This window comes from Lepisma saccharinum, chromosome 9 (genome assembly GCF_977018435.1).
Source record: "Lepisma saccharinum chromosome 9, izLepSacc3.1, whole genome shotgun sequence".
Classification (NCBI taxonomy): domain Eukaryota; kingdom Metazoa; phylum Arthropoda; class Insecta; order Zygentoma; family Lepismatidae; genus Lepisma; species Lepisma saccharinum.
The window spans coordinates 75,396,230-75,412,368 of NC_139237.1; the positions used below are offsets into that span (position 1 = coordinate 75,396,230).

General features: G+C 42.6%; 1 protein-coding gene and 1 non-coding gene across 2 annotated transcripts in view; one reads left to right on the forward strand and one right to left on the reverse strand.

The window, feature by feature from the left end:
* LOC145992738 (tectonic-2-like) overlaps positions 1 to 16,139 on the forward strand; it is a 619,016-nt gene that overhangs the window by 459,560 nt on the left and 143,317 nt on the right. The window lies entirely within an intron of this gene.
* TRNAP-UGG (transfer RNA proline (anticodon UGG)) lies at positions 12,539 to 12,610 on the reverse strand. Its single transcript has one exon. It is a non-coding gene; the product is annotated as a tRNA-Pro (tRNA).

Genomic DNA, 16,139 nt, shown 5'->3' on the forward strand with positions numbered 1-16,139 from the left:
AGAATACGATGTGGACGTCGGGGATGGATTCATTCACCCTCACAGAGCTGATTTGTACGTCAAGTTTGATGTAGTGAAGAGAGACAACGGCGAAGCATTTCTTGCCAACGCAAACCTAAGACTCGTAGATAATTTTGTGCCGTACCTATTCTCACAGGTGGAAGTTAGAAAGCACGGCACCGTCATCGATAGGGTTGACTATCCCGGGATTACCTCGACTGCCGTGGGAACACTGAAACTCTCCAAGACCGATGCAGCATACTACCAGGCAGGGGGATTCGAAGCAGGTACAAAAATAAAAACTCAAAGTCACACAGTACTGTTTCCCATGCGTCTGCTGCCCGGTTTCTTCTCGGACTACAAGGAGATCATGTGGAAGGGTGGTTTGCGTGTTACTTTTCGCAGAGCTGCCAACGACAACGACGCACTGATGCGATACAGCACTTTGGGCCCTGACGGGACTACCTTGCTTCCCAACACACTACCCGACGCTGCCAAGTGTATTGTAAAATCCATGGAGCTGCGCGTGCCAGTGGTAGAATACGAATCAAACTATGCTCTCAAGTACAAAGCCGACATCCTGAAGAATCCTCAAGTGTCCATTCAGTTTTATGGCTACCAGTGTGTGCAAAAACCTGCTTCCGGCAATCATTTCGAATTTGACGTAACCACGCAATTCAACAACATTCGGTACGACATGCCCGAGTTTGCAGTCGTACTCTTCCAGACAGGAAGAGGTAACAATCAGGAGAAAAATTCAAGCCAGTTCGACAACTGCAAGATTAAGAACATTTACCTCAAAAATGGCAGGAACGAAGTTTTCCCACGTGAGAACTACAACCTAAACATCGCAGAAAAAGACTACCTGAAACTGTACGAGGCGTACACAGCTTACAAACGAGTGACTTCCGGTAACGTGGACGTGTACTACAATCCAAACGAGTTCATAGCTCGCAGACCCATGTTCCTCATCAACACATCTAAAAGAAAGCAGGTGGTTGTTAACGATCGCACCAACATCAAGATTGTGTGCGAGTTCCACGATGCCTTGCCTGCCGACACTCTTTGTAGCGTCATCCTCATCGCAGAGAAAACTTTTGTGTATGATGCCAGGAACGAGCGAGTAACCGAACAGTTTTAAGAAAAAAAATATATACTAACCAAAAATCCTTTGTTAACCTGCAACGCTGTGTCCAGGATGTACTGCAAGAAGTAGAGGTTGATAATAAAACATCTTCTTACAATATATATACACACTGCCTGTCAACACCTTGTTTTGTGGTGAATCTGAAAATATAATAAAATTAAATCATGCTTGAGCGCGCAATATTGATACGGCCTAGTGAGTTGGCAACATTAGTAGACCCAAATAGAGAATTCTGCGACCGAAAATAAGGCTCGGTGAGGCTCGCCTTAATAGTTTGCTCTTGTAAGGCATAAGCCTTATTTTCTCGCAGTGTTGCCAACATCTTACTCGAAAAAATCACCAAGGTTTCTCTCCACGTTCCACTACATAGGATATCCTCGGGCAAGGCATCGTGAAACTCGCAGACGATCTTGATGTTGGTTCGATCGTTGACCACAACCTTCTTTCTCTTAGATGTGTTGATGACAGTCATGGGTCTCCGTGCTTTGAATTCGCTGGGCGTGTAGTACATGTCCACGCTTCCCTCGGTCACGTGTTTGTAAGCCGAGAACGCTTCGTAAAGTTTGAGGTAATCGTTTTTGGTCACGTCGAGGTTGTAATTCTCGTGCGGGAACACTTCGTTTCTACTGTTCTTCAAATAAACATTCTTGATCTTGCAGTCGTCAAACTTGCTGGAATCTTTTTCCTGATTTTTGTCCCTCCCGGTCTGAAAAAGCACTACGACAAAATCTGGCATGTCGAACTGTATGTTGTTGAACTGCGTCGCATCAGTGCATCAGTGCGTCGTTGTTGTTGGCAGCTCTTCGAAACATAACGCACAGTCCTCTCTTCCACATAATCTCCTTGTAGTCCGAGAAAAATCCCGGAAGCAAACGCATGGGAAAGAGCACCGTGTGACTTCTCGTCGATATTTTGGTTTCTGCTTCAAATCCTCCTACCTGATAGTACGCTGCGTCTGTTTTGGATAATTTCAAAGTTCCCACCGCCGTCGACGTGATGCCTGGATAATCTATTCTGTCGATGACGGTGTTGTGTTTCCTCACCTCCACCTGCGAGAACAGGTGAGGCACGAAGTTGTCCACGAGTATCAAGTTTGCTGCTGCGGGGAAACGGGTATCCGCTTTTCTTCTTCACCACGTCGAATTGAAGATAGAGGTCTGCTCTGTGAGGATGAACAAACCCGTCCCCTACGTCCACGTCGTATTCGATCTCTCTGTTCGCTTCGTTCAAATTTCCAAACATAGGTTCTATTCATATTTTTACTCACGTATAAACGTACATGATGAATCAGCAAACATATTTTTTCTAAGTCTTGCCGTTTCCAAGATAACCCTATTTCCGGTCGCTATTTTCGATTTCCGAGCATAGGTTCTATTCATATTTTACTCACGTATAGGCGTACGTGATGAATCTGCAAACAGATTTTTTTTAAGTCTTACCGTTTCCAAGATAACCCCACTTCCGGTCGCCATTTTGGATTTCCGAGCATAGGTTCTATTCATACTTTTTCTCACATATAGGCGTACGTGATGAATCCGCAAACAGATTTCTCCTAAGTCTTACCGTTTCCAAGATAACGCCACTTCCGGTCGCTATTTTCGATTTCCGAGCATAGGTTCTATTCATACTTTTTCTCACGTATAGGTGTACATGAAAAATCCGCAAACAGATTTCTCCTAAGTCTTACCGTTTCCAAGATAATCCCACTTCCGGTCGCCATTTTGGATTTCCGAACATAGGTTCTATTCATATTTTTTCTCACATATAGGTGTACGTGACGAATCACCAAACAGATTTTTCCTAAGTTTTACCGTTTCCAAGATAACCCCACTTCCGGTCGCCATTTTCGATTTCCGAACATAGGTTCTATTCATACTTTTTCTCACGTATAGGTGTACGTGATGAATCCGCAAACAGATTTCTTCTAAGTCTTGCCGTTTCCAAGATAACGCCACTTCCGGTTGCCATTTTCGATTTCCGAACATAGGTTCTATTCATACTTTTACTCACGTATAGGCGTACGTGCTGAATCCGCAAACAGAATTTTCCTAAGTCTTACCGTTTCCAAGATAACGCCACTTCCGGTCGCCATTTTCGATTTCCGAGCATAGGTTCTATTCATACTTTTTCTCACGTATAGGCGTACGTGATGAATCAGCAAACAGATTTCTCCTAAGTTTTACCGTTTCCAAGATAACGCCACTTCCGGTCGCCATTTTGGATTTCCGAACATAGGTTCTATTCATACTTTTTCTCACATATAGGCGTACGTGATGAATCCGCAAACATATTTTTTCTAAGTTTTACTGTTTCCTAGATAACCCTATTTCCGGTCGCTATTTTCGATTTCCGAACATAGGTTCTATTCATACTTTTTCTCACGTATAGGTGTATGTGATGAATCCGCAAACAGATTTTTCCTAAGTTTTACCGTTTCCAAGATAACCCTATTTCCGGTCGCTATTTTCGATTTCCGAGCATAGGTTCTATTCATATTTTACTCACGTATAGGCGTACGTGATGAATCCGAAAACAGATTTCTTCTAAGTCTTACCGTTTCCAAGATAACGCCACTTCCGGTCGCTATTTTCGATTTCCGAACATAGATTCTATTCATACTTTTTCTCACGTATAGGCGTACGTGATGAATCTGAAAACAGATTTCTCCTAAGTCTTACCGTTTCCAAGATAACCCCACTTCCGGTCGCCATTTTCGATTTCCGAACATAGGTTCTATTCATATTTTTACTCACGTATAGTTGTACGTGATGAATCCGAAAACAGATTTCTCCTAAGTCTTGCCGTTTCCAAGATAACGCCACTTCCGGTCGCCATTTTGAATTTCCGAGCATAGGTTCTATTCATACTTTTTCTCACATATAGGCGTACGTGATGAATCCGCAAACAGATTTCTCTTAAGTTTTACCGTTTCCAAGATAATGCCACTTAAGGTCGCCATTTTGGATTTCCGAGCATAGGTTCTATTCATATTTTTTCTCACATACAGGCGTACGTGATGAATCACCAAACAGATTTTTCCTAAGTCTTACCGTTTCCAAGATAACCCCACTTCTGGTCGCCATTTTGAATTTCCGAGCATAGGTTCTATTCATACTTTTTCTCACATATAGGTGTACGTGATGAATCCCCAAACAGATTGTTTTTGCTAAGTCATGAATTGGAGGGTTCTATGACAACCTATATTAATTCTCGTAAGAGAACAGAACATGTCCTACGGGGCAAGTTAAGAGGGCATGTGCATGGCCAAAGTAGCAGCTGGCCTCTCCCCTTTCAACGTAAACTTGGGAGTGGCGCAAATTCCACGCCGGAACAGGCATTCTGCCCGGTACGGAAGTTGATGTTTATCGCGGCGTTACAAATCCAGCCGGTTGTACGGAAGCTGATCTTCACGTGTATTTTTCACGAGACACGCTAAACGCCACGTGCATACGCAAGATCATGGCCTTGCGTAAAAAATCAAAAAAATTAAAAAAACAATAAGACTTTACCGCCGGGCAAACTGCTCGAAATAGACGCCAAACAGAACACGGCTAAATTGATGATAAATAGCATGTATGGTCAGATGTACGAATTGAAAAACATTCCAGAAGAGATTCGCCCGCACGTCAATCAATTCTACGTTCGAAGGCCGTACAGGAAAACCTTTACGTTTTTGGTTGGGCACCACGCACCCCTCGCGAGGTTATAGGGGCCAGGTATCCTAAAAGACAACAATTATTATTTGTTTGTTCGCTTGCGTCACAATACAGGCGTGTGCGCGCGTGCGTGTGGCACATCGTTCCCCCGAGAGAGGTTTACAAAGGTCACGATATACGGAGTTGGAAAATTACGATATGGCGCATTCGCTCGTTACTGTTGCCAGCCAATGGGTCTCTCTCTCTCTCTTCATCTTACACCAACGTTGCCATCTCTATTTTTTTTAGTTGTAAGTAAATTGCCAACACACTCTAGTTAATAATGCCACATATTATACACACACACGCACACACATACTGCGTTGCCATCCACCCATCTCTCTCTCTTTTACAGCAGTGCCGGCTCTCTTTGTTTAGTATATGCAGGTTGGCAAAAATTGCTTTATGCGCTGTAAGGCAAGCCTCAAGCAAGTTGCCACCTCCTTGCTTTAGGTTAGGTTAGACCAAAAAAAATCTTGGTGATTTTTTTTCGAGTGAGGAGTTGGCAACGCTGATTTTTACTTGAGGGTGGTCAACCGGGTTGATTGCACAAGCAAAATTGCCAGCTCCTTGCTTTAAGTTAGGTTAGACCAAGAAAAACCTTGGTGATTTATTTTCGAGTGAGGAGTTGGCAACGCTGATTTTTACTTGAGGGTGGTCAACCGGGTTGATTGCACAAGCAAAGTTGCCACCTCCTTGCTTTAGGTTAGGTTAGACCAAGAAAAACCTTGGTGATTTATTTTCGAGTGAGGAGTTGGCAACGCTGATTTTTACTTGAGGGCGGTCAACCGGGTTGATTGCACAAGCAAAGTTGCCACCTCCTTGCTTTAGGTTAGGTTAGACCAAGAAAAACCTTGGTGATTTTTTTTCGAGTGAGGAGTTGGCAACGCTGATTTTTACTTGAGGGCGGTCAACCGGGTTGATTGCACAAGCAAAGTTGCCACCTCCTTGTTTTAGGTTAGGTTAGAGCAAAAAAGGCTGTGGGTAAGCTGTCGGTTGTTTAACTCTTCCCTATCTCTTTTTTTTTCTTGTAAAAGGCTATGGCAAAAGTACCAGTGGGTTGGCAACCTTGCTTTATGCACTGTAACGCAAGCCTCAAGCAAGGTTGTCAGCTCCTTGCTTTAGGCTAGGTTAGACCAAAAAAAAAACCTTGGTGATTTTTTCGAGTGAGGAGTTGGCAACACTGCGAGAAAATACCTCAAGCAAGATTGCCAGCTCCTTGCTTTAGGCTAGGTTAAACCCCAAAAAAAACCTTGGTGATTTTTTCGAGTAAGGAGCTGGCAACACTGCCAGAAAATGGAGCTCATGCCTTACGAGAGAAATCCATTAAGGCGAGCTCCATTTTCGGTTTGTGAACTCTCTTTTTCTATCTACTGAGGCGAGGCGTCCGGTCATCGGAAGATGCGGCGATGACAAAACAAAATAATAAAAATTTTGCTTTTTAAATACTTTAGAGAAGCAGTAAAAAATAAGTCAGAATACTCGCATATTTGAGTGAAATTAGTCACGCGACGCCATGAAATCGCTAGAAATACGCAAGAGATTCGCTAAGTGTAGTGCATGGAAAGGAGAACCGAGTTCTCCTCCCCCCCTGCCCAACCGTCCCGCTACGTTTCCTGTTGAGTGCAATGGTGTCAGGCGGGCCAAGTCATCGCAGCAGGTCTGCGAATCCAAGGTCCATCGACCGCTTTCCCCCGCTCTTGAAGGTCTGGTCATAAGAGACCTTTTTTTCAGCCCCCTTGTTTACAAACAAGGCAGGGTTTCTGTGACGTCATCAAGATGAAACTTCTCAGAACGTCCACCATTGTAGGCCTTTTAAGAAAAAACACATTGAAGAGCATCGCAACGCAACTTACACAGAATACATGAAAGTAATGGTACATTGAAAATAAATATAAGTAAGCAAAAGCATAAATTTCCCCACTGTTAGTGCTAGAAAGAACTGGGGGGGGGGGGGTGGGAAGCAGTTCTAGATCCATTGTATTTCCTTCACAGTTTTCAATTTTTATTTTGATCCTGCGGTTCAAATATCGATTTCGGAAAATAATGTTCTTGCTTTACAAAACACGAAGTACTTCACGATCAAGATTTTGTTCTGGAGGTGACAGACATACTTACTTAGACAGAACCTTTTCCCTAACATATCTCACTTTCACACCAGGGATGGTCAAAAACATCAGGATTCCGGAAAGTTTAAAATCTCGATTCGGAAATTTTGCTACACGGATTTCGGAGGCAATCCGAATTTCGGAGAGAGAGAGGTTTAACAATGTTTCCATTTTACGGGTAGAATTTAAGAAATTTGGCCATCTGTACTTCACACGTCTGTACTTCACACTGATATCATCATTATCAATGTAGGAGTCCCCCCCCCCCCCCACGGTTGAAAGATTGACCTTGACGTTTGGCAAGTCTTGCGATGACTACGTAAAAATGTCACGCTTGGCCACTGCCGATTAGCCTATCATTAAGATGATTTGAAATATAGAGTTTTGACAATCTTCTTGGGGATGGATCTCTTAATACAGAGAAGCCTGTGGGGTTCTCTGTGGTATTAATTCTCTACGACCGCCTGCAAGTATACAGAGGCTGATTCATTTATATTGAGCCGAATTCAATGTGCCACTGTACCGTGCATTCGCAACGCATCGCCGTGAGATTGCCCCGAGGCAAGCAACAGTATCTCGTTAGTCCCTCAGTAGAGCAGTGTGGTCGAGCGTAGTCTGATGCCGCCGAAACTGAACAGATTCTGGGTGGGGTACATTGTTGCCCTTTCCGACGGTAAGTTCACGGCATCGCGCATCGTAGAAATGTGTAAAGTCCATAATTTTCGTGTAGGTCGTGCCACTGTGATTCGTATTATATGGAAATATGCGGCACAGAGTCCTGGGCTCACCACACCTACGCGAGCAGCTAGAAACCGGCCTCCCGCGAAGAGGACCCTGCCGCTATCGCATGTTGTTCGGCGTATGGCGACCTCCAAAAATCCCCCCACACAGCGTGCAATGGCCAGCAAATGTCGCACATCGCAGGCGACAATCAACCGCGCCATTCACAGGTATTTACGCCTCGAGGTCATTCACAAGAGCAGTGTGCACGCCCTGAAACCGTGCGATGTGGCTGAGCGAAAAAGGAACTGCAGGAGGCTGTATGAACGTCATCTAGCGGGTGATCGGTGGAAGTGGAACAGGAAACTGGAATTTCTGCAATTCCCTTCTCTGACATCCCTGTCAAGAGTCCAGATGCCAGTCCAATGGACTATTGTGCTTTCGGACTCCTCAAGCGGCGCCTGTCCCATCGTCGAGTCCGCACCATCTCCGGCCTGTGGAAAGCCTGTAACGAGGAGTGGGATGCAATACCCATGGTCCACCTGCAACGCAGTCTCCTGCAATGGAAACTCCGATGCCGGGCAATAGTCAGTAGTGGTGGCCTGCAGAATCGAACACAACCGGTGGTGGAAACACTGCATTTCCTAGGTAGGTGGCACATTCGAATTCGGCTCAATATAAATGAATCAACCTCTGTATATCATCACGTTTTGTATTACTGCAAAGGACATTCTCTTGATTTTCCAACTGAGACTCGACAGGATTCATTTTTTTGAGAGCGAATAACTCGTTTGCCCTTGGTGTTCCCACAACGTCATTTCGTCTGTGAATCGACGCGTTCAGCAAATCTGCAAAGCGAAACTTGACATCACCCCTGGAGCGGGTGTGCAGGTGCGTACGTGCGTGTGGGTAATCACAGGCCTGTTGCTGCTTTGTTCCTTCGCCCGTATCTGGCGGTGAAAGAGCGGAAGCTTCATGCAAAGGGCGTCAAATATTCATACTTTCATCTCGTCGAGCAGCCGCTTCAAAATGGCGGCCGAGATTCAGTGTTGCCAACCACCCCAAGAAGAAAGTCTCCAGCTAGACATTCGATTATTGGGAAGGTATTGTATTGGACATTCTGGAAGTCCACTTCATGCTCATATAGGCTAATTGGAAATATAGCTACAGCTGAAAGGGGTCGGAACAAGTGTACATTGGGACTTTGATTAAAAAGAAACGATTGTTTGTTTAGTTCTCTTTATGCTCATTTAAGTCCTCCTCCGTGGCCGTGCAGTCTAAGGCACCTTGCTGCGGCGACCGCGGGACGGCATGGGTTCGATCCCGGGTTCAGTCTCGGGAATTTTCGATCTGTGTATAGGGCCGGTGGCAACCCACCATCGTGAGGAAATTGGGGAGCTCCGAGTGAGTGAGCGTAATCCGGTCACGGAGACCTACTATAACGGCTGGGGATACGTCGGGCCGACCCCCCGACTATTCCAATACCGGTTGAAGATCTCCACGCTTAGAGGTGACGAATGAAAGCGTGGGAGGGAGACCGGCAGTCGGTAGATACGCCTAGGCCCTTCATGGGCTGTTGCGCGACGGATTATTTTTTTTTCTTCGTATTCAATTCAATGCTATTTTTCTTCGGAAAGGTTGCTTTAATTATTGTGACAGCAGTTAAGAAACAAAATTGTGAGGTGCATCGTACATCAATGTAAAGATGAGATTTCGGAGAATACGTCTATATATAACATATACCTTACAGGTGAGAATGTAAAGAATAAATGGAGTAGGAAATAGAGTAAAGTGAATGCTCCAAAAGAAATCTCAGCCAATGGGTGTCGTCGGTTCAATCGCCTGAGGCTGCTGGTTTCCCACCATATATAGCCCAGCGTGGCCGACTTCAGATCTGGCTAGCTTCGGGTCGTCTTCGGCTGTGCTCGGAAGTGGAATGTTTTGAATATGCATGATTTTCTTACTCCGGTTATTCTTAACCTTATCCTCTGTAAGGTATGTGTGATATATCGTCGTATTCTCCGAAATCTCATCTTTTCATTGATGTACGATACGCACCATAATTTTGATTCTTAACTGCTGTCACAATAATTAAAGCTACTCCTTCCGAAGAAAAACAGCATTCAATTGATTCCGAAGAAAAGCACGTGTTTATTTGTTTAGACTCAGTCCCCAGCGCGTCGTCCGCTGTGACGTCACCACTAAGGGACTCAATGGGGAGCTTCGAATGTGTAAGCGTAATCCGGTCGCGGAGACCTACCATAACGGCTTGGGATACGACGGGCTGACCCCCCGGCTATTCCAATACTGGTTGAAGATCTCCACGCTTAGAGGTAACGAAGTAAAGCGTGGGAGGGAGACCGGCAGTCGGTAGGTAAGTCAGGGCTCTTCATGGACTGTAGCGCAAAGGGTTATTATTATGCTCATATAAAGAATCGCAGGTCCATAATTGTATGGGGAACGTGTTTGAATCCAAAGCAAGAATCGTATCTCAAGGTTAACCGGCTGTAGTCTATCTAATCGACATAACAACGATATTGTATTATGGTCCTATCAAAAAAAATTCTCAAGAGAAACATGCATTGACATTATACAAGTATGGAAAATAATAGAATGCACATTTAATTAACTACCTGTTTACTACAAGTGTTCTTGAAACATATTTTTTTTTTTTAAATTTAATTTATGAAGTATTTTTAAATACTGCTCAGATGGTTTCACTTTTCTTATCTTCATTCGGCTCCGTTTGCATGGTTTTCATGTTTGTTTCCACATCGCAACAATCAAAATGAAGTGGTAGTAATTATTATTGTTATGCCGAACATTCCGTGATGGCCGAGGATTATATTTTGAAAATTTTAGTCCGACATAATAGTATTCTGTACCTTAATTTCAATATGCCTAGGGCTACCAGATCGCTATAAGGGAAATGTAGGACATAATGTCCCAAACTGTATGACTTTAAGCCAAAATGTAGGACACAAAACTTCGCAATACATATTTGTAGAACACGTTAGAAAGTAATTTAAAATTTACACTTTTTAGTTGTTGTTTTTTTTAAAGAATTCTTAAGTGCATAGTTTCATACTAAACAATACACCTCTTACTTATCTTACTATGTTTCAACTGGTACTTCTCAGAAAAAGTGTGCACATTAACGGGGAGGCGCAGGGGATTCCCCACCCTCTCCACACACAGAATTTTATCCATGTCAAAAGAGAATTATTTTTATCCACCTCAAAGAAAATGGAATTGATAGCACATAGTATACCCTTTCTTAACCCTAGTTTACCCGATAGGGGGAGAGGGGGGTTGTCAGGCCCACCACATCTATTTTTACGACTTTAAAAATCAAAATATTGAATATGAATGAGAAACAAGTTGTTCCATCAATATAAACCCCCAAGGCAAGAAATTTCGCTCAGGCACTGAACAGTGACATCATCAGAATGTGGCCTCAAAACTTTGTTCATTAATTGCCATTTTTCTTCTAGCAGGACAAACTTTTATTTTCTTGTGGTGTAATGACAGAATCAAAATTAATTTCACTTTTGGGATTGGGAGTGCAGTTTATAGAATTGTAGCTTGCATGATTTGTCCTTGTTCAACTGAAACACGTATTTTACTAATTTGTGACGCTCAAAATGTAGGACATTTATTATATTTTTCAAATTCCTCCCGAACGCCGGACATAAGGCTAAAATGTAGGACATGTCCGGGAAAAACCGGACGTCTGGTAACCCTAAATATGCCATTCGTAATATTTAATTATAGGGTACCATTGGGGTACCATATATTATAAGTCAATCCAGATACTAGCATATGCGGATGGTGTGGACATAGTAGGAAGATCTGTACATGCAGAAGAAGAAGCATTTCTAGCCATAGAAAGGGAAGGAAAGAAGATGGGATTGGTGGTGAATGAAGGGAAGACTAAGTACATGACAGCAGGTAAAGCACACGGATATAATACATCACCGACCATAACAATGGCTAATTATACCTTTGATAGAGTGGATGCCTTTATCTACCTGGGTTCTGTTGTGACATATGAAAATGATTCACAGGAGGAAGTAAAGGCACGACTTATAGCAGCGAATAGGGCCTATCATGGACTACAGAGACATTTTAAGAGCACCATATTGTCCAGAGCAACTGAGTTAATACTTTACAAGACACTGATAAGACCTGTATTGACCTATGCTGCGGAAACTTGGACCAGTTCAAGGAAAGATGAACAGCTAGTAGGGACCTTTCAAAGAAAGATATTAAGAAGAATATTGGAACCAGTATGTGAGAATGGAAAATGCAGAAAGCGATTTAATAAGGAGCTCTACGACTTATATCAAGAACCAACAGTTATTGGTGTAATAAAGGCTGCAAGGTTAAGATGGGCAGGTCATGTGATTCGCATGAGTGATAGTGACCCTGCAAAGAGAGTGATGTTGGATAGCCCAGGTGGACAGAGGAAGCGAGGAAGGCCTAAATTAAGATGGGTGGATGGAGTGGATGAGGATGTTCGGAAGCTCCAGTATAGAAATTGGAAAGTTGTGGCAAAAGGTACAGGTAGATGGAGATAAATGACAGAGGAGGCCATGGTTCATCAGTGGACTGTAACGCCATAAGAAGAAGAAGAATATTTAATTATAATAACAATTACAACAAGAATCGTTTGTAGGAAACTAACTTGATCAGTATTTCCGAAAGAAAATATAAATAGAACCCTGGACGTTTCCCACGCAGGATTCTTTTTTTTTATTATTATTATTATTAGCAGTGTGTTGAATGACTGTTAACAATTAACACCTGGAGAAATAAATATACAAGTAAGTACGTTACATCCATCTGTAGGTGAAGAAATAAAAAGCGGGCCTGTCCGGGATTTGAACCCGGGACCTCTCGCACCCAAAGCGAGAATCATACCCCTAGACCAACAGGCCATTGACAACAACCACTACTGAGTAGAATTATGGAATACAATTATGCAAATTTTAAAAATGTTAAAAGCAGATTATGCAAACAGGAAACATTTTGTTATTAAAACATTCATGAAAGTACAACAGCTATGGAACCCCTAGTGAGAAGCACATGAGACATAGAATCAAATGTTTTGGTAAAATCTAAGTAGATGTAATCTTATTTCTTATTTCGCTCTCAGATAATTCACTGTTTTGATAAGCAACAAAGCTGACTTTGTCTCACATGATGCATAATAGAGTGGTGTTGAGTGGTGGAAACTAATGCAATAACATGTCCACAGATAAAATTACAAATTGTTTTATTTTCAGATAAGACTGCAAGTGTAGAAAGCGTTTTATCCCGTTCGAACACTGCACATCAGCGGTGTAAATTAGGATTTTATTTGTTTGTTTGTACATTTGTTCCGGTTGCGGCAGAAAAGTTGAAACTTTTTCTTTCTCTTCTTACTGCAAAAAGGGCTTGATGTTTCGGACTTCCAACTTGACACTGAAAAGCTGGCAGATTTTCTTTTTTATATATATAAAGAGGGAGATGTGCTCAAATTACAAAACAACAGGATAAAACTGGATTACTTATCTCCTGAATTCTCTTTTTCTAGAGTTGATATATATATTTTCGTTTTAGAAGGAAGAGCAAAGTCCAGTTCGCTGTACATTGGAGCAAACCTTTCATGAGTATCTCTCACGTGAATAAGTGTAAAGCAAAGTTATGGATCGTTATTGTGTGTGGTTTTGGTAGTCAGAACTATCTTTTCACACATCAGACGTACGAAAGTTGAGTCAGTGGACAGTATGTAACGCCCTGTAAATATCTTGGACACCACTGGCCACATCCTCCTGAAATTAGATTCGTAGATAATTGAGGAGCCCTCAATCGGTCGAACGGAATCACTTGACCCCTTTCCAGGAACAAGGAAATATCGCCTTCTTGTTATGTCTTTCTCTATTATATTTGTATCTCTATTCTGTTGTTCTTTTCTTGTATCCTTTTTCTAGCTTTCCTTTCTTTTTTCTCCGTTTTAGTATATCTCCGTTTCGTGCTTTTCTTCTTTTGATTGGATTACCCTTTTTCTATATTTTTCCTTCGCGTTTTCTGCTTCATTTTGTTCTTTATTCTCTCTCTCTATCTCTGAGTGCCCCGTCCCTTCTTTCTCTCCATTTCTCTGTCTCGATTCCCTATGTCACTTTCCGCTGCTTTGTTCTCTCCTATTTTCTCTTAGCCTCTACGTCATTTGTCTCTTTCTTTATCTCGTTCTATCGCACTTCTTTTCTCATTGTTTCACTACGTCTTTTACATTTCTTTGTCTCCCTGTTTCTCTCGCGGTTGGTAATTTCTAGGGACACAAATTTATGGTAAATAAAAACTGAGGAGAGCGGTAAATAAAATGTTAGATCAGCGGTACATACCAGCGGTGAAAAAAAATAATAATTGGCACTAGTGTTGCCCACGGGACGAGACGGGACAGGCTTTTAAAAATTCGAGACGAGACGAGATTGACCATGTGTCATAAAAAAAAAAAAAAAAAAAAAAAAAAGGTAAAGTGTTCCCCTGTGCTTAGCACCACGCCATGAAGGCGTATAGGGGGTGTGGGGGTAACGCCCCACACTTTCTTGATCCGGTCGTGAGTGGGGGTGATGTGATCAGCATCACGCCCCTGACCGCCTTTACCCCCCAGGGTTTCCCCCAGGTACCCATGTTATTCGACGCTGGGTGGGCGCCGGGGCCGCTTCCATCGTTAGAAAAGTTCCCGGATTTGAACCGGCCGGGGATCGAACCCGGGACCTTTAGCATGGTAGTCAGACGCGTTACCGAAAGACAAACGAATATTTTCGAGACGAGACAGCATTTCCACGAGACTCCACGAGACGAGACAGGCCAAAGTCTCGTCTCGTGGGCAACACTAATTGGCACACACTTTTTCATCATGAGAGGAAACAACATACAAAAGAGCTCTAAATTGATAAACTATTTCTTCATTTTTATATACTGTACACATACGCAAGTACTTACCTGTCCAAACAAAAATATAACCTCAACACAAAATCACTCCATTTCTAAAATGGATATTCGGGGGAAGAAAGGAATGAAGCTTGACAGGGAGCGAAGTTTTCGAACTGAGATTATGTGCATGGGAAATCCCAATTTGCAGCGTCTTCCTGATGTGGTCGAAGATAAAACGTTCTTCAGCTGCAAGTGGTAGGAAACTTTAGGTAAACGTTTCGTTACAAATCGACAGTTTGCGCGCACAACCTCGATTGCCGGTTTTTGCGTGTTTTCTACTTAATTTGATGATATTTCATGGTTATTTCGCGAAAAAGAGTTCATTTCGTGGAAAAGCACACATTTCGCATTTCTTCGCGAATAAAACTATGCATATTTCATCATTGGGGGTGTAGTTACGTGCAGAATGTTCAAAATTGCACATTTGTTTCACATTTCGCGATTTCGCGCATCGCGAAAATCCAATGTCCCTAGTAATTTCTTATGTATCCTCTTTTCCGTTTCTTTCTTGTCTTGACTTCTTTTCACCTCACGCTTGGACACACCGTGGAAAAGTTTCAGCCCCCATGCCTATTCATAGATACACATTAACCCTTCCCCGTGCACATATCGAGGAGCGTTGCATTCAGTAGTAAGCAGTACATGGGTTAAATCGTTCGTTGGCCTGTCGATCAAGGGGTATGATTCTCGCTTTGGGTGTTAGAGGTTCAAATCTCGGACAGGCCCACCTCATTCTTTCTCCTTGAATAGAAACGATACCAAATCCTAAACGAGGCATATTCGAAAAGAGAACGAGACACCTATTTATAACCAAAATGCACCAAGTGCATATAGGAGCAAAGTGGGTGGCAATAAAGCAAATCAGAGACTGGCAATAACTATTAGGAAAGGGTTACCGGCCACTTGGAGCACTTCTAGTGCGTGCAGTAAAATCGCAGAACTACCCTTGCATCCCATGTATGATTTGTTACTTTATATTACACATAGGAGTAATCTTTGCCCTGCAAAAAGAAAATTTTTAAGTTACTTCTGTTAACCACCTGGAACCTGAGGAACAAAGTAGCGAGTAATTTTTATGATCTTGCAAATGTAACAGTTATATATGAAAATAGTCCTGGATGATATTTTTGTGGGCTTGAAAACTTATTGGTTCTTTCCCCCACCCGCAAAGTTACCCGAAGTTCGATTCTGCCCCCCAATGTTAGGTCACAAGTTAAGCCTATGATACCGCAGGTAAATGAAAATAAGCAACTTTTAACTTGGATATTATTTTACGTACACCCTGCAGATTTAATGCATTAAATTCACAAAGAGCAAGAAAATATAACTTGCAAAAACATATGTTAAACTAAGCAGCTTTGTATGTAGTGCACATGCAGTGAAATCCATGAAGAAAATCCAACAAAGCTGGATCATGAGAGGAAAACACTTTTCCAGAGTAAAAGAGATAAGGTTGAAATTTAATAGAGTTTGCAGGCACAGACTTAT